Source organism: Macaca thibetana, chromosome 1, assembly GCF_024542745.1.
Source record: "Macaca thibetana thibetana isolate TM-01 chromosome 1, ASM2454274v1, whole genome shotgun sequence".
NCBI classification, from domain to species: domain Eukaryota; kingdom Metazoa; phylum Chordata; class Mammalia; order Primates; family Cercopithecidae; genus Macaca; species Macaca thibetana.
In genome coordinates, this window is record NC_065578.1 from 86,012,311 (window position 1) to 86,038,133 (window position 25,823).

General features: G+C 42.9%; 1 protein-coding gene across 1 annotated transcript in view; it reads left to right on the plus strand.

The window, feature by feature from the left end:
* The first annotated feature begins 6,631 nt into the window (after positions 1 to 6,631).
* The window catches only part of LMO4 (LIM domain only 4), a 523,833-nt gene continuing 504,641 nt past the window's right edge, over positions 6,632 to 25,823 (plus strand). Inside the window, exon 1 of the mRNA XM_050775340.1 lies at positions 6,632 to 6,642. The gene's annotated coding sequence lies outside the window, so the exon portion shown is untranslated. The remainder of the gene's footprint in view (positions 6,643 to 25,823) is intronic.

Below are 25,823 nucleotides of genomic sequence, written 5' to 3' on the forward strand. Positions count from 1 at the left end.
ATTGTTTCTCCTCCCATGAGCGTTTCCTTGGCTACAGTTGGAGAGAAGAGAAAAAGTAAAAAAGGGAAAAAAAACGCATAGCCTCAGAGTGCCGTGCAGTGCAGGGAAAGCAAAGTTCACCAGGAGAGGGGGCAGCTGTCTGCCAGGGGTGCCTGGAGCCGCTATTGATTTGCCAATGAGATTCCCTGGCTGGAAGCTGAACTTATTTTGGGTTCCAAAGCAGGCAAGAAGAGGAAAGAATGGGAGTTATCAGTCTAAATGAGACAGCAAAGGAGGTGTGTTTTGTCTGAAGCACCCTCACTCTTGCTTTTTAAAAACTGAAATACAACTGTTGAAGACAAGAATGAGGTGCCAGGGCCTAGTTCTTTTTTTTTTTTTTTTTTTTTTGAGATGGAATCTTGCTCTGTTGCCCAGGCTAGAGTTCAGTGGCGCGATCTCAGCTCACTGTAACCTCCTCCTCCCAGGTTCAAGCGATTCTCCTCCCTCAGTCCCCTGAGTAGCTGGGATTACAGGTGCCCAGCTAATTTTTATATTTTCAGTAGAGACAGGGTTTCACCATCTTGGCCAGGCTGGTCTCGAACTCCTGACCTTGTGATCCACCTGCCTCAGCCTCCCAAAGTGCTGGGATTACAGGTGTGAGCCACTGTGCCCAACCAACGAGGTGCTAGTTCTAACGCCGAGCAGCAGAAGGCAGGGCTCCTCCTGTTTCACAGTGTGGAAAGCAATGAGACGGGGCCTGCCTTCTTGGTCCTGAGCATATTCAGCTCATTGGCTTTTTGGAAGGGGAAACTGAGGCATTTCGCACCAGTCAGTCTGCTGCTTAGGATTCACAAGCCAAAGCATTCCATCTTGAAGCAAACGATGACAGGGTTCTGGATGGCATCATGCTCTTTAGGAAGTTCTAGTGCCCAAACGTAGGCCCTCCTTCACTGAAGGCAGAAAATTGGATTTTGTGTATGTGTGTCTGGGTTGGGGGGTGTTGGTGATACTGTTCCCATCACCACCACTTTACTGTATTTGACGCCTCCTCCCAGAGCCTTCACTCACTGTTCTGGAAGTGCCCATTTCTCCCTCTTTGGCCTTGATTGCATTTAGCATCCTAGCAGCTGAACTACAATTTTCTAATTATTAGGTTGATAAAAAAGTAATTGCAGTTTTTGCAATTACTTTTAATATTTCTCTTCACAAAACCTGTACGCTTTTGGAAGGGAGGGGCTGACACTTTTGAGCACTCTCCATGGACCAGGCCTAGGGGCAGGTAGTTTTACATCCACTTCTGTGAGATATTTACACCTACCTATATTTTACAGATGAGGAAAGTTCAAGTTGTTCACCCAAGACCCCAGAGCAAATAGGTGTAGAGCCAGGATCCTTACCCAACCCTCTCTCTGCTACGCCAGCAGGCATTATCTCATATTTGTTACATTACCATCAGCATGTGTTAGGTTTGGAGTAATAGTCACTGATTTTTAAACAGTACTTTTTAGTTTTTAATTTTTTTTAGAGATGGGGTCACACTCTGTGGTGCAGGCTGGAGTGCAGTGGTGCGATCATAGCTCATTGCAACCTCAGACTCCCCTGGGCTCAAGCAGTCCCTCCACCTCAGCCTCCCAAATAGCTAAGATTGCATGTGCACACCACCAAACCCAGCTTATTTATTTATTTATTTAATTTCTGGTATTCTCGTTCACTTGGTTACATTTGTATAAAGTTCTGATTGCTGGTTGCTCAGATAACAAGTGACAAGGCAGAATTCTTTAAAGCATTAAAGTTCCTTAAACCTAAAGCTAAATCTTGAATACATTATTGAATTATTTAATATCCTGATGGCAAACAGATTGATAGCTGCACATTTGGCATGTTTTGTTTTTTGAATTTTATTTTTCATTGCAGATTTATCTGGCAGTGTAACAGTAAATTTTGTAAACTTGCATCAGGTTTATGAATAAAGAACCACTGAAAAATTTAAAAACAAACAAACAAAAAAAACAAGTTTCTCTATTGCCCAGGCTGGTCTCCAACTCCTGGCTTCAAGAAATCCTCCTGCCTCAGCCTCCCAAGTAGTTGGGATTACAGGCACAAACCACCTTACCAGTTCACTGCTTATTAGCTTCATGTTTACCATGTCTATCTGAAATCTGATTTGAAATTAACTAAGAGTATTTATAAATGGAAGAGCATGAGAAATAATTTTTACAATGTCTGTCTTAGACAGTTCAGGCTACTACTATAATAGAATACAATACACTGGGTGGCTTAAACAACAAACTTTTTTTCTCACAGTTCTGGAAGTTGGAAAGTCTGGCAGCAAGTCACTGGCAGTAGGGGATCTCTTCCTGGTTTGCAGACGGCCACCTTCTCATCATATCCTCACATGGCAGAGGTAGGTGAGAGCCAAGCTCTTGCATCTCTACTTAGAAAGGCACTGATCCCACTCATGAGGGTTTCATCCTCATGACCTAATTACCTCCCAAAAGCCCTACCTCCTAACATTATCACACTGGTGATTAGATTTGTTTTTGTTTTTTGAGACAGAGTCTTGTTTTGTCGCCTAGGCTGGAGTGCACTGGTGCGATCTCGGCTCACTGCAACCTCTGCCTCCCAGGTTCAAGCGATTTTCCTGCCTCAGCTGCCCGAGTAGCTGGGACTACAGGTGCGCGACACCACACTCAGCTAATTTTTGTATTTTTTAGTACAGACAGGGTTTCCCCATGTTGGTCATGTCGGTCTTGAACTCCTGGCCTCCTGATCCACCCACCTCAGCCTCCCAAAGTGCTGGGATTACAGGCATGAGCCACCGCGCCCGGCCTTGTTTTTTTTTTTTTTTTTTAGAGAGAGTCTCACTCTGTCACCCAGGCTGGAGTGGAGTGCAGTGGCGTGATCCTGGCTCACAGCAACCTCCACCTCCTGAGTTCAAGCCTCAGCCTCCCGAGTAGCTGGGACTACAGGCACGTGCCACCATGTCCAGCTAATTTTTTGTATTTTTAGTAGAGACAGAGTTTCACCGTGTTAGCCAGGATGGTCTTAATCTCCTGACCTCATGATACGCCTGCATTAGCCACCCAAAGTGTTGGGATTACAGGCGTGAGCTACCACGCCTGGCCAGTGATTAGGTTTTAAGATATAAATTTGGGAAGGATACACTCAGTCCATAACAATGTCTAATGATATCTTGTAACTCATTTCATATTATTTACTTGTCTTGATAAACTACATGCTAGTGTATTTCCAGTTCCATAGATGAAGATAGACTTCCATCTCCAATCTCCATCTTCTCTTAAGCCTTTATTTCAGTTGTACCTGTGAGTAATGGAAATGGCTCTTAACTCATTCTTCTTTGAAAATAATGGACATACAGTAGTTTTGCCACTATGTCAACAGACATATATTCTCTCTCTCTCTCTGCGTGTGCGCGCGCACGCGCATGTGTATGTGTGTGCATCCAGAACTTCAAAAGCAGTTATTATCGGCCATGCTGGGGGCTTCACCTTGATGTTGACTCAGACGTAAGTACTGTTGCTCCATTTAGCAGTTGGAGAAACTGAAGCTCAGATGATTTTGACTTGCTCAAGGTCACATAGCTAGGAAGAGGTCACACTGAGGCACAGACCAGGTCTGATTACAAAGTCATGCTCTTAACCACTGCATATACTGCTGCCTCAATTCCCACAGCAGCGGTCAGCAGCTTCTTAAGAAGAAAGAGACTAAGAAGGGTCAAAGATAAGGGATAGCATAACAAATAGAAGCGGTTGACAGACAGTATTTTTAAGATTGGGGGAGTATAGAAAAACATTTCCCACATGTAAAACTATAAAATGACTTTCTGCATATTAAACCTTGTGCAAATAGTTTTGTGACAGCAGTGACTGATGGAAAACACATTAACATGGAGAACAAGCAGCAAGTTAATAATCTGAATTTTAAAGGGCTTTTTTTTCTGACAGATCAGAATCATCTTATAAATTTTTAAGAAATGTGAATAGGTGTCTGACATGAACGATTAAAGGGGAACTATTTAGTATTGCAAAATGAATTAAACCTCTAAAATGTCACCACGCAATTATGAGTAGAGGCAAAACTGCTAAAACTGGAGTAATAAATTGGGAAATTGCCACTTCCAAAAAGAAAAGGAAAATTTTGAAAGTTATTCTACAAACAAAATGCTCTTAATGGGGATGGGCCTGGAAGGCAGGGGTCTAAGCCTTAAGGGTAGGCATTGATAGGATGTGCAAACTGAGCCTCCTAACAGGCACTGTGGTCTGGCAGAAGGAAGGGAACAGCATCGTGATTGGAACCATGGCTTCCTCTTTCTCTTTCTCCTCCCGTGACTCCAGCTGTGCTCTTCTTTCTAGACATGCAATTTCTGTTGAGCACATTCACTGTTTCTCATGGGTGTGATGGCTCCATCATCATATATTTAATAGTTTTCCAAAATCAATACCTCTTCAATGTAGTGCTTTTGAAATCATAGTTCTCCACTGAAAAGTACTCATGATGGTACGTACTTGATAACAACTTCACCCACCAGGGAACATATTATAAAGCGGGCTTGAGAGCATGGTTATAACACAGGGTGTCCATTTTCTTCATCTGCAGCTAATTCTATGGTGTGGAAATACTGCTGACACCAAGAACTTCATTCTGTAATTTAGAACAGAAAAAAAAAAATCCCAATTATCCGTATTTCTTAGGAAAGCATGTTAGGAAGGAACATAGGGCTTATTCACAGTTCTGAACTCATTGTGAGGGGCAAAAATTACAGATATTTGTTAAATGTCATAATTTTTCTTTCCTCAAATGGTTATTCTTCATGGACGTGAATTTACTCAAATATTTGATGGAAAAGGAAACTGCGGTATTTCAGGCTGACAGTTTGAAGGAGTCTGGGAACTGGAGGGTTTGAATTCAACTCTAGTGAAATAAATGCCATGGTGGTTGATTGGGAGAGTATTTAAAACCTTCTCATACTGATTACCTCTTGTTGTCCTCTCCCAGATACCTCTCTGAAGATGGAGCTTGTCCAGTTTTGGACGGATGGTTTAACAAATTATCAACTAGCTACATAGTAGGAAGCCATTCAAAAGGAAGACGTAGGTAAGTAGTTTTCACGCCTTTTTAAACCAGCTAAAAATCTTCTGCAGAACCCAAAATCACAGAGGAAAGTAAAGAGAACAGCTTTGCTGTAATCCAAGAGGGGGACCTGAAATGCTGTCCATGTGTTCTCTTGGGTGCTATGGGCCAGACACTTCTATATCCCAAGTTTTCTGGAGCACAGTTTAAAAACCATATTAGCCGGGCGCGGTGGCTCAAGCCTGTAATCCCAGCACTTTGGGAGGCCGAGACGGGCGGATCATGAGGTCAGGAGATCGAGACCATCCTGGCTAACACGGTGAAACCCCATCTCTACTAAAAAACACAAAAAACTGGCCAAGCGAGGTGGCGGGCGCCTGTAGTCCCAGCTACTCGGCAGGCTGAGGCAGGAGAATGGCTTAAACCTGGGAGGCGGAGCTTGCAGTGAGCTGAGATCTGGCCACTGCACTCCAGCCTGGGTGACAGAGCGAGATTCCGTCTCAAAAAAAAACAAAAAAACAAAAAAACCATATTATACATCAACATGCAATCAGTGATTTCCTTTAGATGATGAAATTAATCTCTCTTTCATTTTTTCTCTCTGTATTTTTTAAATTTCCACAAAATATATTTTTATAAATAGCAGAAAGTAATAATTTTTTTCAAGCGACATATATCAGGATGCCGAAAAAAGTACAGAACTCAGGTTTCTGACTCTTACTGGGGAACAAATAAGTGACAAAATAAAGTGATCCATTTTGGGCCATGTGAGAACAGAGGATTGTAAGAGCGAGATATTTGGTCTTTCCTAATTCAAAGGCTCATGTTTACTTTTCCTTCACCTGGAGATAGCAGGGATAAACAGATGTTTATTTTAACTCTGCCCTAGATACCTTGCAATAGCTCCCAGTGAATACACTGGCCAAATATGCTCTCCCACTGTTTAAGATTGAAGAACAAGTCTGACTTCATTTTGGGAACTCTTGTTACTTAACCTTATGGGCACTGAGGGTGGTCACTTTTAGGAGAATGATGTAAATTACCTGCAGCATTTCTGCCTGAAACCTGTTCCACCCTTTCTTTTTCTAACATGCCATCATCTCCTTTTAAACTCTGAATCTCTGCTAACTCCTTTGTTCAAGTACTCCTTATTCTAGAGCTGTTTCCTAGGCTGGCTTTCCAGTCTTCCTGATTTTCCAGCAGGCTACAGCCAGACCACATCTGTCATTTGATGGAGTTTACACTGATAGTGAGCTCAAAAAGTCAGTGTAAGGCCGGGCGCAGTGGCTCATGCCTGTAATCCCAGCACTTTGGGAGGCTGAGGTGGGCGGATCACGAGGTCAGGAGTTCAAGACCAGCCTGGCCAACATAGTGAAACCCTGTCTCTACTAAAAAATACAAAAATTACCCAGGCATGGTGGTGCATAGCTGTAGTCCCAGCTACTCGGGAGGTTGAGGCAGGAGAATCACTTGAACCTGGTAGGTGGAGGTTGCAGTGAGCCGAAATCGCGCCACTGTACTCCAGTCTGGGTGACAGAGCAAGACTCTGTCTCGGGGCGGGGAGGGGGGGGGAGGAAGTCAGTGTGATGGGGTCATCCCAAGAGCAAATAACCCACTAGTTATAAAAGTACCTACTTTGGAGTCAAGCAGTCAGACCAAAATCTCTGCTCTGCCATTTCTATGCTGCATGACTTCTGCCAAATTACTTAATCTCTGTAAGACTCAAGTTTTTCATTTAAAAAATAAGAATAATAAATAAAACCTGCCTCACAGCATTGTGTCACAGGCTTCCTATAAGAATTAAATGAAATCATTTATATAGAACACTTGTCACAACTTGTGGCATATTTTTTAAGAACTCAAATGATAGCTATTTATTATTATTATTATTATATGCTTAATATTTCTATTCTAGATTCTGGAACAAGGGAGGTAATGACGGTAGGGAGGAAAAGATCATGGACTTGTCCAGGAGACCTCAATTCTACTTGCTCAACCTGTGTGCTGTGAAGTGAAGCTATTGTACTGGATGAGGATCTCACCAGACAGGGTCCCAGTAAGACACAGATGGTGAACTTAATGAGTGAATTAAAAGGAGTTTAATCAAGGGATTATTTACAGAGGTATGGACAGGGTTAAGGGAGACCATGAAGCATCCAGGGATTCACATCAGCAAGGAGCCACTGCCACCCTTGATCCCCACCTGAAAGGAACAAGGGTAGGGAATGGTGTTCCTAGAAGCTGGTAAGAGTTGGAGCCCTGGAAGAGAGTCAGCCCACAAGAGCTTATAGAGGAATTCAGGCACTACAAAAACCCTAGCCCAGCAGGAAAAAGCAAAGGAATATATTCCAGATTTGTCTCTCCTCTGATTACTAATCACTGATGGTATCTTGCTAGTTAAATCCATCAGAAAACCATGGTATGTGGAAGTCAGTGTGCTGCACAGAGCAGGGCAGAGAAGGGAGGGAGAGTAGGCAGAGAGAGTAACCAGCCTGGCAGATTTATGATTCTGAAAGTCTCAGAAAGTCCGCTACACTGGCCTGGCCAACCTGGCCTGGAAGAATGTGTTAGGTAGGTGCAATGGCTCAGCAATAGATACCCTAACTCCTCCCAGGAAAACTGCGAACCCAAATTGCTGAGCTTAGGTCGGGAAATGGAGATCCCAGATATCCCTTGGGATGTGAACTATGGCTCTAAGAATGATGAGAGGCAGCTTCAAAGAAGCACAACCTAAACTACAAACCAGGCAGACGATCCAACAGAGATGTCAGGCTGAAGGAGCTGAGTAGAGACAGAATTCTGAGAAAAGGATAATGCAGAGCCCTCAAGTAACTAGTGATTGATGATGACGTTTGGAATACAAGTACGGGGCTGGGACTGGGGACTTTCTGAGCTACTAAAGTGCATTTGTCAGAGCTCTTCAAGGACTTCTGTGGTTCAGGAATAGAATAGTATGCAATTCATTTGCTTATTAATTAATTACTTAATTCAACAAGTATGTAATTTTTTAAATTGAGATGGGGGGTGCAGTCTCACTATGTTGCCTAGGCTGAACTTGAACTCCTAGGCTCAAGCAATCCTCCCACCTCAGTCTCCTGAGTAGCTGGGACTTCAGGTGTGTACCACCATGCCTGGCTCCAACAAGTATGTACTGAATTATCTTGTCTGTGCTAGGCAGGGGGCCAGGTGCTAAGGCTAGAACAATGAAAAAAACAAACCCTGTCCTGAAGGAGCTCAACTAGATGACTCCTCGAATAGGGTCAACAGCCAATCACAACACAGTATGTATGATGAGTGGTCCTGAGGGATCACAGAAGAAGGACATAACGCTAGTCTGGGTGGGTAAGGAGAGCTTCTCAGGGAGGGGATCTCTATGCTGACCCTGAATTCTGAATTAGCCAGAGAGGGCAGGGTCAGAGAGGGAGGTGGGAACAGCTGGAGGAAGCTCCCATGTATTTAGGGGACTGCTAACAGTTCAGTAGAGTAAGTGGGAAGTGACAAAAGTTGAGGCTGGAGGGGTAGGCAGAGGCAGATCCTAATAAGCATTTTTTTGTCAGGGTGAAGACACTAAAGTCAATGGACAGGGAAGTGACATGATCAGATTTGAATTTCAGAAAAATCATTCTGGTTCCAGTGTGAAGGGCAGAGAAAGGGAGACTGGGCATAAAATACAGGGCGACCAGTAAAAAGGATGTTTCAACTATCTGAGAGAGAAACCATGATGTTTAGATATGCCTGAACCAGGGAGTACCAGTGGACGTGAGTGAACAGACTCAGACACATTTGGTGGAAAAGCTGGCCAGGCTATGTGGCTGTCAGGATATCAGGATGAGAAAGAGGGAAAACTCTAGCTTGGTCACTGGGTTGCTGCTAATGCCAGTCACTGAGAGTCAAGCTACAGATGAATGAGGCACAGCTGGGTAGAGGGCTATGTGGGAACAGTTTGATAAAGATGTCTCTCTTTTTAGTGAGTCAGCATGCTTCATATGATTGAGAATAAATCATTAAACAGATTACACTTCATGTTATATTCTGAAAGTTTGTATTAGCCCAAAATTCATATGTTGAAATATAATCCCCCATGCAAAAATGACTGATATTATTAAGAGGTGGGATCTTTAGGAGGTGTTTAGATCATGAGGGTGGAGCTTTCATGAATGGGATTAGTGCACTTATAAAAGAGGCCCAAGGGAGCTTGTTGGCCCCTTCCACCATGTGAGAATACAATGAGAAGGTGCCATCTATAAAGAAGTGGGCCCTCATCAGACACAAAATCTGCTAGAGCCTTGATTTTGGACTTCCCAGCCTCCAGAACTGTGAGAAATAAATTTCTGTTGTTTATAAGCCATCTAGTTTATGGTATTTTTGTCATAGTAGCCCAAACATACTAAGATACTTCATAAATGTGTTAATGGTATTGCTGGGCTGGGGTCAAGGGAGTGTCTCCATCCTATAAGACTGGGAAACACTGAATTAGATGAAGCTTTTTGTTATCTCAGAACTTCTCAGAGTAATTAATAGCCTAGGGCCTTTGATGTCCTAAACAGGATATCATGTGCTGTATTTATCAAATCTATTTTATCCCCATCCCCCTACACCACCACACAACACCTGTTTATATCCCTTGTGAATGAATTTCTCAGAACAGTGTTATTTAAAGTGTAGCCCAAAGACCAGCTTCAGTCTGCAAACTGTTATAGTCTATGACAAGATAAGTACAGAAGTTGAGACTGTTTAGAAAATTTGAATAGCAATTTTGTGTCTTTGAATCTAATACAAAATCTAGGTTTGTATTTTGTATGTCTGCTTTTTCATCTTATTTTTCTAGTGAGTTATTTCTTTGTATTTTACAAAACTATCAGTTAGCAAAGGATTAAAAGTTAAAAACAACGACGACCACACACACACAGACACACACACACATACACACACAAACAGAAAACAAAAAAAAACAAAGCTGGTCCTTTACCACTGGTGGTTTGAGTGTCTCAGAAGGCCCTATGGAAACATGCTAGCTCAGTGGCTCTCAAACATGGCTACCTGTTTTCATATCCTGAGGAACTTATACAGATCTTGGGTTCCACCCCCGGAGAGTAAGACATAATTCATCTGGGAAGCAGCCTGGCACTGGGATTTGGAAAGATCCCTAGATGATTCTAATGTGTACCCAGGTTGAGAATCAGTGTGGCTCAAGGAAAAGCTCAGGTTCCAGGGTGTTCTCGGTTGTACTCTCACACACCTGTACAAGGATCAAGGGGGAATTGGGAGGTGGGGGGGTTGGGCCCTGGCTGCACAGAGGAATCGCCAGGACTCTTTAAAATGGACTTAGGCCTGGGCCCCTCCTAAACCAATGAGATCAGAATCTTTGCTCATAGTTTCTGGGCACTGGTATTTTAAATAAATGATTCTAGATCATTCCTAAGGCAGCCAAGGTTGAGAAAGATTGGATTAGGAAGTCTAGTTGCAGATGGAACAGTGTGAAAGTCATCACAATAAAAATGTAGCCATTAATGTTTTTTAAAAAAAGCCTTGACAGGCTGGGTGCAGTGGTTCGCACCTGTAATCCCAGCACTTTGGGAGGCTGAGGCAAGTACATCACGAAGTCAGGAGTTAGAGACTAGCCTGGCCAACACGGTGAAACCCCGTCTCTACTAAAAATACAAAAATTAGCCAGGTGTGGTGGCACGTGCCTGTAGTCCCAGCTGCTCAGGTGGCTGAGGCAGAAGAATTGCTTGAATCTGGGAGGCAGAAGTTGCAGTGAGCCAAGATTGCACCACTGCACTCCAGCTTGGGCGACAGAGACTCCATCTCAAAAAAAAAAAAAAAAAAAAAAAAAACCTTGACAAATAGAGCCAAGGAAGGCCATGTAGAGAGGGTTCTCATGCTTGTGTGCCTGATAACAAAAAAGAGTCTGGAAAAAACACAACCTTACACAAAAGCCATCACAACGTTATACAAAAAATATTTCTGCAAGGGCATCTGCCCAACAACTGCCTGTCCAACCTCAAACTGGCATCATCCTTGTTATTGATCTTTGTAGCCAAGGATAATTATTTCAAAACAATTAGGTAATCCTTCTCTTTTTTTCCTTCAAAAACCTTTGTCTTCCTTTACCTCCCTGAATATGTACATGGTTTACTATGGTACGCATATTCCCATTGCAGTGATCTATTCCCAAATAAATAGCTTGTCTTTTAGACAGTCTCTCTCTGTAATTTGGTTGACAACAGTTAAAAATGGAGAAGTCAATTCATTGCTTCCCCCAGGGCCTGGAGTCAGTAGACCTTGGGATTCCAAATTTTTACCTTTTCTGGGTCTACAAAGCCAGGCAGCCGTGGCTGTACCTGGGGTGTTAGGGGTAGAGGGGGCACTCTGGGCCTCACCACAGAGACTAATGAGAGGTTGAAAGGTTCTGGCACCCAAAGTAGCCTCTGAGTTCTTGCACCAGCCTCCTTCCTGCTCCTAGCTGATGCTATAACTTCTGGGAGGAAGTTAAGCACCACTTACACTTATTTTCCATGGAACCAAAGTAACTGAGCGGCAGGTTTTCTGAGAGAAGCAAAAAGGCGTGGCTCTTTATGCCTAAAGTTGTAGCCTTTGTGCTAAGAAACTACTTTCAGCCCTTGTGACAGCTGTGTTTCGGCATGTCCATTACTTCCTAATGCGTCCCCTGGAAGAGTCCAGCTGTTTATTTCCATCAGTCACTGAAACAGACGCCTTTTAATTGGGGAAAGCACAAATGCATTAGGACTTTGTGTCTAAAAGGAAGAAAGAGAGAGGAAAGGGGAAACACATGCAGTGTAAACAGTGGCTCTGACATTTGCTGGTAGAAGTTGGGGGGAAATGATTACAGCTATTTAACAAAAATTTGTAGGAGAGTGACGGGACAGGCCTGGAAGCAACTGAATATGCCCATTTTGTTGCCACGCCGCTAAGTATGATAACAGTGATTTCTCACAATGAAACTCTGGAACATACCATTGTCTTGCCTATGTGACTGTTATGGTCTAAATGCTCGTGACCTCCCAAAATTTGTATGTTGAAACCTAGTCCCCATTGTGGTAGTATTAAGAGATGGGGTATCTAGGAGGTGATTAGGTCATGAGAGCAAGTCCTCACCAGTGGGACTGGTGCCTTGTGAAAGAGACCTGAGGGAGCTTGTGTGTCCCTCCTGCCATGTAAGGACACAACTATTAATAGAAAGCACCAACTGTGGTGAGAGAAACCTCACCAGACAGCACATCTGCTAGAAACTTGATTGTGAACTTCTCAGCCTCTAGAACTGTGAGCAACACATTTTACTGTTTATAAACTGCTCAGTCTAAAGCATGTTTTGTTATAGCAACATGAGTGGACTAAGACAGTGGCCAACATCAATTTTACCGAATGCTACAGGACAGTAATATTTGAAATTGTCCTGAAGTACAGCTTTGTATTGAAATCCTTAGTTCAAAAAAATCTATTATAAACAATATGAAACTCCAAAACCAAAGAAATGTTTAATAACAACAAAAGCTCAATAAGTAAGATCTCCTTACTCCAGGGCACTCAGCCTTAGAGACATTAAGAAGGTGTCATAATTTGGTTTCTAGTTTGGAAAGCTCACAGATGATTTGGACTATGTAGATACTAGTCATTGTTTATGTCTGTTATGTTATAAACTGTTCAATAGTTGTAATTTTGCTATTGCTGTTTTACACAACTTAATCATTTATCCAAAAACCTCAAGTACTTACAACGTGCTAGGCATAAAACAGCCATCATGTTAGGCCTGGGTTTCAATCCATAAATGAGCAAAGCAGGCATGGTTGTTACCTTCATGGAGTTTTTCTTTTAGTGGAGAAAATAACCATCAAACAAAGAATTTATTATGATAGTGGTAAGAGGTCCATTAAAAATGTACGGGACTGGGTTGGGTGAGATGGCTCACGCCTGTAATCCCAGCACTTTTGGAGGCCGAGGTGGGCAGATCACGTGGTCAGGAGATCGAGACCATCCTGGCCAACATCGTGAAACCTTGTCTATACTAAAAATACAAAAATTAGCTGGGCATGGTGGCATGTGCCTGTAATCCCAGCTACTCAGGAGGCTGAGGCAGGAGAATTGCTTGAACATGGGAGATGGAGGTTGCAGTGAGCCGAGATCGTGCCACTGCACTCCAGCCTGGGCATCAGGGCAAGAATCCGTCTCAAAAAAAAAAAAAAAAAAAAAAAAAAGAAAAGAAAAAGAAAAAAGAAAGAAAAGAAAAAGAAAAAACAATGTACGTGCTTGGCCGGGTACAGTAGCTCAAAGTGCCTGTAATCCCAGCACTTTGGGAGGCTGAGGCAGGGAGAATTGCTTGAACCTGGGAGGCAGAGATTGCAGTCAGTTGTGCCACTGCACTCCAGCCTGGGTGACAAAGTGAGACTCCGTCTCAAAAAAAAAAAAAAAAAAGGCCGGGCACGGTGGCTCACGCCTGTAATCCCAGCACTTTGGGATGCTGAGGCAGGTGGATCACAAGGTCAGGAGTTCGAGACCAGCCTGACTAATATGGTAAAACCCCATCTCTACTAAAAATACAAAAAAAATTAGCCGGGCGTGGTAGCACATGCCTGTAATCCCAGCTACTCAGGAGGTCGAGGCAGGAGAATTGCTTGAACCTGAGAGGCAGAAGTTGCAGTGAGCCAAGATCTTGCCACTGCACTCCAGCCTGGGCGACAGAGGGAGACAGAGGGTCTCAAAAAAAAGAAAAAGAAAAAAAAAATGTATGTGATTGGTGAGGTGCAATGGCTCATGCCTGTAATCCCAACTGCTTTGGAAGGCTGAGGTGGGAGGACCACTTGAGCCCAGGAGTTTGAGGCTGCAATGAGCTATGATCACACCATGGTACCCCAGCCTGGGTGACAGAGCAAGACTCCATCTCTAAAACTAGACAGTAAAAACTAGGCCAGGTGTGGTGGCTCACGTCTGGAATCCCAGCACTTTGGGAGGCCGAGGTGGGCGGATCACGAGGTCAGGAGTTCGAGACCAGCCTGGCCAACATGGTGAAGCCCCGTCTCTACTAAAAATACAAAAATTAGCCGGACACGGTGATGGATACCTGTAGTCCCAGCTTCTCAGGAGACTGAGGCAGGAGAATCACTTGAACCCAGGAGGCGGAGGTTGCAGGGAGCCGAGATTGTGCCACTGCACTCCAGCCTGAGTGACAGAGCAAGACTCCATCTCAAGAAAAAAAAAAAAAAAGAAAGTAAAAACTACAAAAGTACACAATCATCTCTTTGCTTTCCTTCCCTTAGAAAAAAACTTTTGCCTCCCTTTCTCCCTTTCTCTCCCTCTCTCCCTTCCTCCCTCCCTTCCTTCCTCAAAAAGCCATTAGGTAGGCCCAAACAAGGCAGGCAGAGTGGAGGAGACAGGCCTGAGCCGAGATAGCCTATACAAGAAGGAGCGGCAGTCCAGCAGGGCCAAAGAGACCAGCTAGAGGCCAGGCGCAGTGGCTCATGCCTATAATTCCAACACCTTGGGAGACCGAGGCGGGCAGATCACTTGAAGTCAGGAGTTTGAGACCAGCCTGGCCAACATGGCGAAAACCTGTCTCCACCAAAAAGTACAAAAATTAGCCAGGCATGGTGGTGTGCACCTGTAGTCCCCAGCTACTTGGGAGACTGAGGCAGGAGAATCGCTAGAACCCAGGAGGCAGAGGTTGCAGTGAGTTGAGATCGTGCCACCACACTCCAGCCTGAGCGACAGAGTGAGACTGTCTCAAAAAAAAAAAAAAAAAAGAGCCGGGCGCGGTGGCTCAAGCCTGTAATCCCAGCACTTTGGGAGGCCAAGACGGGCGGATCACGAGGTCAGGAGATTGAGACCATCCTGGCTAACATGGTGAAACCCCGTCTCTACTAAAAATACAAAAAACTAGCTGGGCGAGGTGGCGGGCGCCTGTAGTCCCAGCTACTCGGGAGGCTGAGGCAGGAGAATGGCGTGAACCCGGGAGGCAGAGCTTGCAGTGAGCTGAGATCGGCCACTGCACTCCAGCCTGGGCGACAGAGCAAGACTCCGTCTCAAAAAAAAAAAAAAAAAAAAAAGAGGTCACATACAGGAAGATTGGGCAAATACATAAATATATCAAAGGTTAATCTAAGCCAGATTTCTCACAAGAGAAGCATAAATATGGAAAGAAGAAAACCTTGAACAAACCCTTGGGTGCTGAATTGAAATGAGAAGTATTGAAAACTCTTGGTTTTCAATATATACAAATAGAGAAATAGAGATGTAATGTAATAGAGATGTAATAGAGATGTAAATGTGTGCATATACATACATATACATACAGCTCTGTCAACTGAAAGGAACTGGGAGCCATGAGTACACCTACTATCCAGATGTTGATTTGCAAACCCCTCTCTCCACCAAAAGGAACCAGGCCTCCTTGGAGAAATGGCTGCTTCCAGGATTGGGGCAGGGAAATTACAAGATGAGTCTAGACTATCTATCTTTTCATGGCCAAAAATAAGGAAGTGTTCAAGCAAGATGAGGACATATTAAAAGGACACAAAAGGCAGCTTGAAGGGGCTCCCACTGGTCAAATCCGCAACAATTCATACATCAAAAAATGCCAGTAGTAATAAAGCATAATCTATTGAACCAAATAAGAAACCCATGAGTCCACATTGGTATAAATAAATGAATTACTCAATAAATGGGGAGAAGAGAAACTTCGTTTGTGTATTAGAAAGCCTACTAATAAATGTAAAAGGAGTTATAGAGTTAGAAAATCACCATTTAGCATCAGTAATAATTATAGCAATAATTAGGCAGGAAGCATCAAAGGATGCTAAAACTTATGCGTGAAAGTGGGGTAAGTAACAGGAATTTCCACAGTCTCAAAGTTGCAGAGGAGCAGAATCATAGCCCCTCAAAGATGTCTCCATCCAAATCCCCAGAACCTGTGAACATGACAAAAGAGACTTTGTGGGTGTGAGTAAATTAATAATCTGGAGATGGGGAGGTTGTTCAGGTGGGTCTGATGTAATCACAAGGGTTCTTGTGAGTGAAAGAGAGCAGCAAGAGAATCAGAGAAGGAGATGAGATGATGAAAACAGGAGTCAGAGTCTGAGAAAGATTTGAAGATGCAACACTGCTGGCTTTGAGGATGGAGGAAGGGGGCCAAGGAATAGAAGCTGGAGGAAACAAGGAAACAGATTCTCTTCTAGAGCCTCCAGAAGGAACACAGCCCTGCTGACACCTTGATTGTAGCCCAGTGGGACTCCTTTCAGACTTATGACCTTCAGAACTGTAAGATTATTAAAATTGTGTTGTTTTAAGTCACTAAGTTTGTGGTAACAGGTTGCAGAAGCAATAGGAAACTGACACCATTACAAAAGAAAAAAAAGTAACTTCACAGTGGAAAAATCTTGACAAATACTATCTTAGTGAAAGTAACCAAAATTAACACCATCAGAAACAGGCCAATAAGGGTGTACTACCAGATAATATGCAATGAAAACACACAGCATCTGTTATTATTTTAGTCAAAAAATGCATAAACTGAGGCATAAGACAACATCAGACAAGTGCAAATTGAGAGACATTTTACAAAATGCCTGGCATGTAACTTTTTAAAATGTCAAAGTTATGAAGGTCAAGGATAGGGTGGCAACTTACAGATTGAAAGATACTAAAAACAAACAAAAAATGACAACTGGAGCAATGTATGACTCTGGCCTGATTCTTTGCTACAAAGGAGCTACTGAGACAACCGAAAAAATTTAAACAGATACTGGGAGACGGATCAGGGGAATTCTTTGTACTGTTCTTACAACTTTTCAATGTAGAACTGTTTCCAAAAAAAATTTTTAAGTGGATGATTGTTATGGTAATACGAGTCTTGCGCAAGCTTAATGGATAAAGGATGTCAGAGGATTGGTGGAGATGGGCGGGGGATATGAAACGTGAGGCTGGACAAGACAGCACATTTTAGGATGGAGATAATGGCCTGAGAGTGTTTCTGATTTGACCGGTGAGGCCCTTGTTCCTGAATGGAAATTAGGCTAGACTCGCCTTTGCCTGAGTCCCTTAGCTTTGAAACTTGCCAGGTTGGCCTGTTTGCTAACACTGCCCCCTCAGGTTGCCCCCGAAGGTGCCTCAGAAAACCGTACTGAGGCACAGTTAGAGCCTCATTTAGAAACTCGGAAAATACCAACGTGATGATTATTTCAACTGAATACGGCCAGCAGATGGCAGCAGGCAACTCAGGGAAAGAAAGCGAGAGACCTGGAGATGGGAGGTCCGTGGTTGCTGCTTCAGCTCAGCCAGGAGAGAGCAAAGGCCGACTGGCTCATTGAGTTGGTGGCCATCTTTGAATTAAAGGGTTCCTGCCAGGCAACAGAACCTCGGACGGCCCAACCTTACTCCCTGGACATCATGGCGGAAAGAGGAGGACTGAGGGAAATTTCATTGTGTTTTAAAGAAAAAAACGTTTACTTTTTCCTAATAATATAAAAAAGAAAAAGAGAAGCCATCATTTAATGGAACCTGAATTAGATGCCTCGAGAGTCCCAAACATTAAGAACAGAAAGAGCTGGATTCACAAGTCATGGGGTCCAAAGTGGCATCAAGTATTTCGGACAATGATAATAAAAATAGAGCCTCAGTTTATTTACCTGTAAAATGGGAACAGAGGATTTCACAAATCAGATGAGTCAATATATGCAGAGAGTTTGCTTTTTATTATTTATTTTTATGAAACAGGGCCTCACTCTGTCATCCAGGCCGCAGAGAGTTTAGAATAGTGACTGGCATGTGGTCAGTACTTAATAAAACTTACCTGCAATTATTATTATTTACTGAACACTTACTATGGCCCAGGCATTCAGTTAAGTGTTTTATGTATGTTACATTGTGTATTCCTTACAACAGTCTTGTACGATATATTTTATTAACTCAATTAAAAACTTTCAGACTCAGAAAATTTAAATAATTTACACAGGTACCAGATGCCTATTAGGGACACTGTGGATTCAGCAAGAATAAGGACAGACATGATCCCTGTCCTCTTGTAACAACCATCTGTCTAGTTAAGGGTCATACAGCTAGCCAGAGTAGAGTTTGAACCCAGGTGTCTCTTGCTTCTCTTTGGCTGCCTTCCATAATAAAAAGAGTGAATTGGCCGGGTGTGGTCGTTCACACCTGTAATCCCAGCACTTTGGGAGGCCGAGGTGGCCGGATAACGAGGTCAGGAGATCAAGACCATCATGGCCAACACTGTGAAACCCTGTCTCCACTAAAAATACACAAATTAGCTGGGCATGGTGGCTCGTGCCTCTAATCCCAGCTACTCAGGAGGCTGAGGCAGGAGAATCACTTGAACCAAGGAGTTGAAGGTTGTGGTGAGCCGCGATTGTGCCATTACAATCCAGCCCGGCGACAGAGTGAGACTGTGTCTCAAAAAAAAGTGAACTTTTACTGAATACCCATTGTGTGCCAGGAACTTTACAGTTCCTGTATAGTTCTAAATACAGAACTATTTAGTTTACATATTCCCCAACCCAATGAAGTAAGAATTATTGTCACCACCATTATACATATGAGGAGATATTAAATGTTTTGCCCAAAGACCATGCCACTAAGGAGCAGGCACATCTGTTATGTATTTGAAGTCCATACTCTTTCCATGGCAACACACTCTAGATGCTTCCTAGGGTCAGAAGTGATCTGCACCAGCATCATCCTCATTCTGTCCACAAGTTACATCAAAGTCCCACCCAGGAAGGTCATGCAATCAAAATGATATATTGGTAGTAAGGATCCTCTGAGATCTTCAGATTCAACTCTTTGAGCAACATTTTTTTGTTTTTGAAACAGAGGTTCGCTCTTGTTGCCCAGGCTGGAGTGCAATGGCGCGATCTCAGCTCGCCACAACCTCTGCCTCCTGGGTTCAAGTGATTCTCCTGCCTCAGCCTCCTGAGTAGCTAGGATTACAGGCATGCGCCACCTCGCCTGGCTAATTTTGCATTTTTGATAGAGACGGGTTTTCTCCATGTTGGTCAGGCTTGTCTCAAACTCCCGACCTCAGGTGATCCGTCCACCGTGGCCTTCCAAACTGCTGGGATTACCCGTGTAAGCCACTGCGCCTGGCCTGAGCAATGTATTTTAAAGTAGACACAGAAATCCCTATCAAAACTGGCACAGCAAACAAAGGGAATTTATTGGTTAAAGTAATAATTGGTTGATTGATGAAATACTCAAGGAATACTTCAGCTTCAGAAATGTCTTCATTGGGAACGAATTTCTCTCTCACTGTATCATTGGATGCTTTTCTTCTGTGTTGGCTCCATGCGTAGTCCATTAGAAAGAGAACTCTCACAGGTGAGTTCTAACTAGATCTTTGCCACATTCAAACACAAATCCTGGGTCTGATTCTCATTGCTCTAAATTGGGTCACATGCTTATCACTGAACCAATCACTTTGGCCAGTTGGGGCCTACCCTTGAAGCTGAAGCTTGTCAACCTCTCTCACACCTGATGAGATTTAACAGCAGGGAGGGGTTATTCTCCAAATACAATTTGGAGTATCTTTCTACTCAAAGGATGAATGATTGTGGTGGTTGAATGACAAAAACAACAGATGTCTCCTACATCTACATTCTAATCAAACTGAACTATTTTGTAGTGTCTGAGGCACATTCTGTACTTTCCTTCTGGCAGGCTGTTGGTCACATTCTTCTCTTGATTAGTACACATTGTTCTCTTGGAACACTTGATTTCCCCCTTCCAATATCTCCCAACCAATCCTCTCTGGCCTTCACAATTTAAATACTGTCTCCTTATTTCCAATGGATATAATCCCTTCTTTCTCTGAGTGTGAACACCTCTCACAATTCTCTTATCTTCCCGTTATATTTTAGTTATTTGTATATTTGTCTTAACCCAACCAATCCTAAATTTTGAGTTAGATTCCTTATGTTAATGACGAAGATGCTTATAGTCTACAGAGGAAGGAATTATATTTAGAAATTTTAATCAATAGCAAAGATAAATACCTTAGTGAGTTGCTTAAAATCTAAATCAGTAGATTCCAAATGAATGAGCATTTACTGTAATTGGAGACAGATTACATTTTAACAGTAAAATTTATTTTCAGATTAACTGAAGTTAACCACCACATTTCCACTGCAACCCTTACTGAAAGATTTGATACTGGGCCATCTTTAGTGCTGTAAGATATCCCCATATCTAAAAGTGAATCATTCTGGAAATGGGTATTCCTCCTTGAGTGAGTGCAATAGGTAAATTCCTCAGTTATTAGTCTTTCCCTCATGGGTCTGTAAAATCCTTCACACTTATGCTGGACTTTTATCTCTACAGCCAGACACAGTGCTTAGAATATTTCGGGCACTCCATAAATGTTTGTTAAATGAAGGAGTGAAGGAATAAAAGCAACAATGATTGAGAAAAGTATGTGTTTATCCTTTTAGATGTTTTGAAAAACAATCTCCAGATGTTAGTTTATTTTTCTGTCTTTTGCCCACTTCTGCTGAAAAAGGCACTAAAATAATTCCTGATGAAGGGTTTTAGGTCATAGGTTGAAAGAATGCTAGTGCTAAAGGAAATATCCACTGCCCACTGTTCCTGGCAGTTAGCAGACACTAAAGTGGTGTGAGAATGGATATAAAAGAAGGATAGGTGACTTTTACTATGCATAAAAACATAAATCCTGAAGTCCTAACAGATTATATAGTCAAGGTTCTGATGGGCCACTTAAAATTGCTAGTTATTTGGGGTCATATGTTGCTGCCACAAAAGTTGGAGTTTAACTGGCATTTATGTCCTTCTTGTAACAAAGGAAAAACAAGTACCTCCATAAGTCTTTGCCTTAGAGCAAGCAGTCCAATAAGAGACCAAAATACTCACTTGAATCTCTGCATAACAAAATGATCCCAGAGGCTGTCATCCTCAAATATTTAAGAACCCCGTAGAAGAGTTCTTATTTAATTCATGTGAAAACAGGGCAAGGGTGTGTTGTGTGGAGGGGAAGGATGAGCTCTTTAGAAAAGACAGGCCCAAATGTTCCTGTCAAGGGAATTTATCACCCTTATTAGGAAATGACTTTGCTATATGGAAGAGCTCATATTCCTTCGATCAGGGCTGCTTGTTCTATTCTTTCTGACTAATTTCTTGCAGTTACTCAGACTTTCCTGGAATTAAGCTGATTTATTTGAAAGCTGAACACTGCAATCCTGATCTCTAAAACATGCATGGAGCTTCTGCTGGAAAGGTGTTAGATATTATATCTGAGTGTCTAATTATAAGGAGTTTTGGTATTCACTGAACAACCATAGGTGCTAGGAGTAGCAAAGATCCTAACAGTCAACAGCATGTTTACCTGAATATTGAAAGAATATTGCCAATGTGGGATATAATCATAGGCTAAATTCTATAACACAAACTTGAAATGCCATCCCCATTAAAATAGTAGATTAGTGTGGGTTAGAGAATTTGAGGAAGGCCTCAGGAGGACATTCCAGGTAGAGAGAATTATTAGGACAAAGACCCAGCACTGTGAATAGGATTTCATTTAATTTAGCAAGTACTGGCCAGCCATGGTAGCTCATGCCTGTAATTCCAGCACTTTGGGAGGCGAAGGCAGGATTGCTTGAGCCTAGGAGTTCAAAACCAGCCTGGGCAAATAGCGAGACCTTGTCTCTAATGTTTAAAAGAAAAATAGGCCGGGCGCGGTGGCTCACGCCTGTAATCCCAGCACTTTGGGAGGCCGAGGTGGGTGGATCACGAGGTCAGGAGATGAGAGACCATCCTGGCTAACACGGTGAAACCCCGTCTCTACTAAAAGTACAAAAAATTAGCCGGGCATGGTGGCGGGTGCCTGTGGTCCCAGCTACTTGGAAGGCTGAGGCAGGAGAATGGCGTGAACCCAGGAGGCGGAGCTTGCAGTGAGCCGAGATCACGCCACTGCACTACAGCCTGGGAGACAGCGAGACAATGTCTCAAAAAAAAAAAAAAAAAAAAGAAAGAAAGAAAAGAAAAAGAAAAACAATTAGGAATTATTAAAAAAAAATAAAAATTGTAGAAACAAGTTTTAAATTTAAAAAAAATTTAATAACTATTGGCCGGGCGCATTGGCTCTCGCCTGTAATCCCAGCACTTTGGGAGGCCGAGGCGGGCAGATCACAAGGTCAGGAGATGGAGACCATCCTGGCTAACACGGTGAAATCCTGTCTCTACTAAAAGTACAAAAAGTTAGCCGGGCGTGGTGGTGGGCGCCTGTAGTCCCAGCTACTCCGGAGGCTGAGGTAGGAGAATGGTGTGAACCTGGGAGGTGGAGCTTGCAGTGAGCTGAGATTGCGCCACTGCACTCCAGCCCGGGCGACAGAGTGAGACTCGTCTCAAAACAATAAAATAAATAAATAAATAAATAAATAATTTAACAAGTATTTATGAAGCAGCTCCTTTGTGCCAGACACTGGACTTAGCCCCGTGAATACAATGGTAATAAGAGAAATACGGTCTCTGCCCCTGCAGCACTTACGGGTTAGTGGGGTATACATGGAACATCAGAGGAGTAGATGGAATATATTTGTGTTGACTGTTAAAAGGCTAGTTGGAGGGAAAGGGCAGGCCAGTGAACTGGAGGAGGATGGATATGACTCGACTGCTTCAAGGGAGCACTTGATGGGAGTGCATGGTATTTTTGTCTGTGGTATAGAGGGGAGCTTGAGGTAGGGGCAAGTGGAGGAATGGACACCAACATGAGTGTGGGAGTGTGGTGGGAAAGCCTGAACTCAGACCTTGTGCTTCCTTCTGTGTCTGTTTTTATCTGGTACTCCTGCAACCTGAGTCCTCTTTAATTAATTAATTAAATAATTAATTTGTTTTTGAGATGGAGTTTCGCTCTTGTTGCCCAGGCTGGAGTGCAATGGCACGATCTTGGCTCACCGCAACCTCCGCCTCCCAAGTTCAAGCGATTCTCCTGCCTCAGCCTCCCAAGTAGCTGGGATTACAGGCATGTGCCACCACGCCCGGCTAATTTTGTATTTTTAGTAGAGACGGGTTTCTCCATGTTGGTCAGGCTGGTCTCGAACTCCTGACCTCAGGTGATTGGCCAGCCTCGGCCTCCCAAAGTGCTGGGATTACAGGCGTGAGCCACCGTGCCCAGCCATTTTTTTTTTCCTCAGACAGGAATTTGGGCAAGATTTTAAAAATCAGTCCTCATTAGTCTTTGCTCCAAGAGAAATTCCTCTGGTGTCTTCATAACAGCTTTCACAAACATGAGAAGTACTGTGTGAGGTTGTGCATCATTTCAAGAATGTTCTCAAGCAAATACTTTCTGATTGTTTTTTATATTGTGTACTCTGTACAAGAAAAAGCACCTTCAGATGTTGGTTTTTCATTCAGATTCTTTATTAAATCAAATTTTCTCATAGGAACGTTGAACTTTAGTGAGAAAAGATGTTAAATAAATACATATTTCTGGTTGCTAAACCTAAGAAAATAATCTTTCAGCATTGCATAGGCAGAGCATAAAGAAATAAGATTTCGGCCGGGCGTGGTGGCTCACGCCTGTAATCCCAGCACTTTGGGAGGCCAAGGCGGGCGGATCACGAGATCAGGAGATCGAGACCATCCTGGCTAACATGGTGAAACCCTGTCTCTACTAAAAATACAAAAAATTAGCCAGGCATGGTGGCGGGCGCCTGTAGTCCCAGCTACTCTGGAAGCTAAGGCAGGAGGATGGCAAGCCCGGGAGGCGGAACTTGCAGTGAGCTGAAATCGCACCACTGCACTCCAGCCTGGGTGACAGAGCAAGACTCCGTCTCAAAAAAAAAAAAAAAAAAAAAAAAAGTATATCATGTTGGGTGACTTAGGACCCTGAACTCAAATTCAGGAATGATTACTGACATATTCTGCAGAGGTTAAGTGGTACACAAAACACCCTATAAATGGGTCCTGTCCTCAGAGTCTTGGACAAGAAGACCTGGTTTCTGAGAACAGCTCTGTTATTAAAAAGCCATATAGCTTAGTCTATGAAAGTTTTTTGGCCAAGATGGTATTTAAAAAGCTTTTAGTTGTAGGTGCCTTCATATGGGGTATGCATCTTCCCTTTGCCAGAGTCCCCACGCTTACTATTAATTATATCTGACTTTCATGTTACTTGCCTGGCCTAGTCCCTGCTACCATTTGAATTTCTTACACTTGACAGGAGGGGGGACAATGACATTAACCCTGGGACAACTGCAGCATTCCGGGGGTAGGTTCAGGAGTAAGAAGTAACCAATGAAGAAAGATGGAAGGTCACTAGGAAAAAAAATGCTGTTTTGGAAACAAAAGGTCTTTCAATACAGAGGTGAAATTGGTACAGAAAGTTCAAATAGAGGCCTGGCAAGGTGGCTCATGCCTGTAATCCTGGCACTTTGGGAGGCCAAGGCGGGTAGATCACCTGAGGTCAGGAGGTTGAGGCCAGCCTGGCCAACATGGTGAAGCCCTATCTCTACTAAAAATACAAAACATTAGCCGGGTGTGTTGGCACATGCCTGTAATCCCAGCTACTCAGGAGGCTGAGGCAGGAGAATTGCTTCAATCCGGAAGGTGGAGGTTGCGGTGAGCCAAGATCACATCATTGCACTCCAGCCTGGCAACAAAAGCAAGACTCCATCTTAAATAAAAACAAAACAAACAAAAAACAATACAAAGAAAGTTAAAACAGAATAAGAACAAAGGGTTGGCAATTAGGAAATTATTGGTAGCAAAGGAAAGTTTCAGTGGTACAGTTGGGACAAAAACCAGACTGAAATCATATTAAGCAATGTGAGAGGTTCAAATAGGACTAATAACTAGTGTAATTTTGACTATAAAGTCACAATTCAGAGTTGGAATCCAACCCTCCCACTGATGTGTAGCAATCATCACCAAGTTAATGCATTTCCAGAAAACATAAACTTTCAGTGATGAATCTTAGCTATATTGTCATACTGACTCAGGTTGATAGAAGGATCTTAATGGGGTCACTGGGGAATATAAACGAGACGCCAAGTAGAAAACATGTTAATGTCTTGGCACAAGGAAGCCCGAGGTGTTCTAGAAGCCGCTAATGCATTTTACATGATTGCTTAATTTCAGGAAATCCTGACTCACTGCCCCTATAGGGTAAGAAGCAAAGGCTGGTCTCAATTTACAATCCTACACACCAGTTTTGAGTAGAGCTTAGATTATTCCTGGCAGCAATATGTCTGTTCAGTGCCTATTTAAATTTGAAAATGTTTTAGTATATGTATATTTTATTTTCTTTGAGGAAAAGCAGGCTGTATTTGAAATGTTCTGAAAACCACTGTGACTAAATGGGTAAGGTAATGCCTCCTCGCTTAACTTTTGAATGGACGTGGAGTGCCATCATCAAATCTACAGTCAGACCACTGAGCCCTTGAAAGATGGTCCAGGTGAACCTTGAATAAAGAAAAATAAGAAAACAGTTAGAACTAGCTTGTTAGCATTGGGTGATGAAAGAGGTGGAATGCTACAAATAATGTCACTGAAAATGCACCCATTTTATTATTGAATGTTCCCAATAATGCGTTCATAGTAGTTATTATGAGCCCTACTTCATATAGGTGAATAACAGGGACAGGAATAATTAGACAATTTAGCTAAAGTCACATGGTAAACCAGTGAAGATCCAGGGTTCAAATTCAAATAGGATCAGTGTCACTCCAGATTTGTCCTCCATCTACTCCCTCTCCTACCTTCCTCAGCAACGATTCCAAACC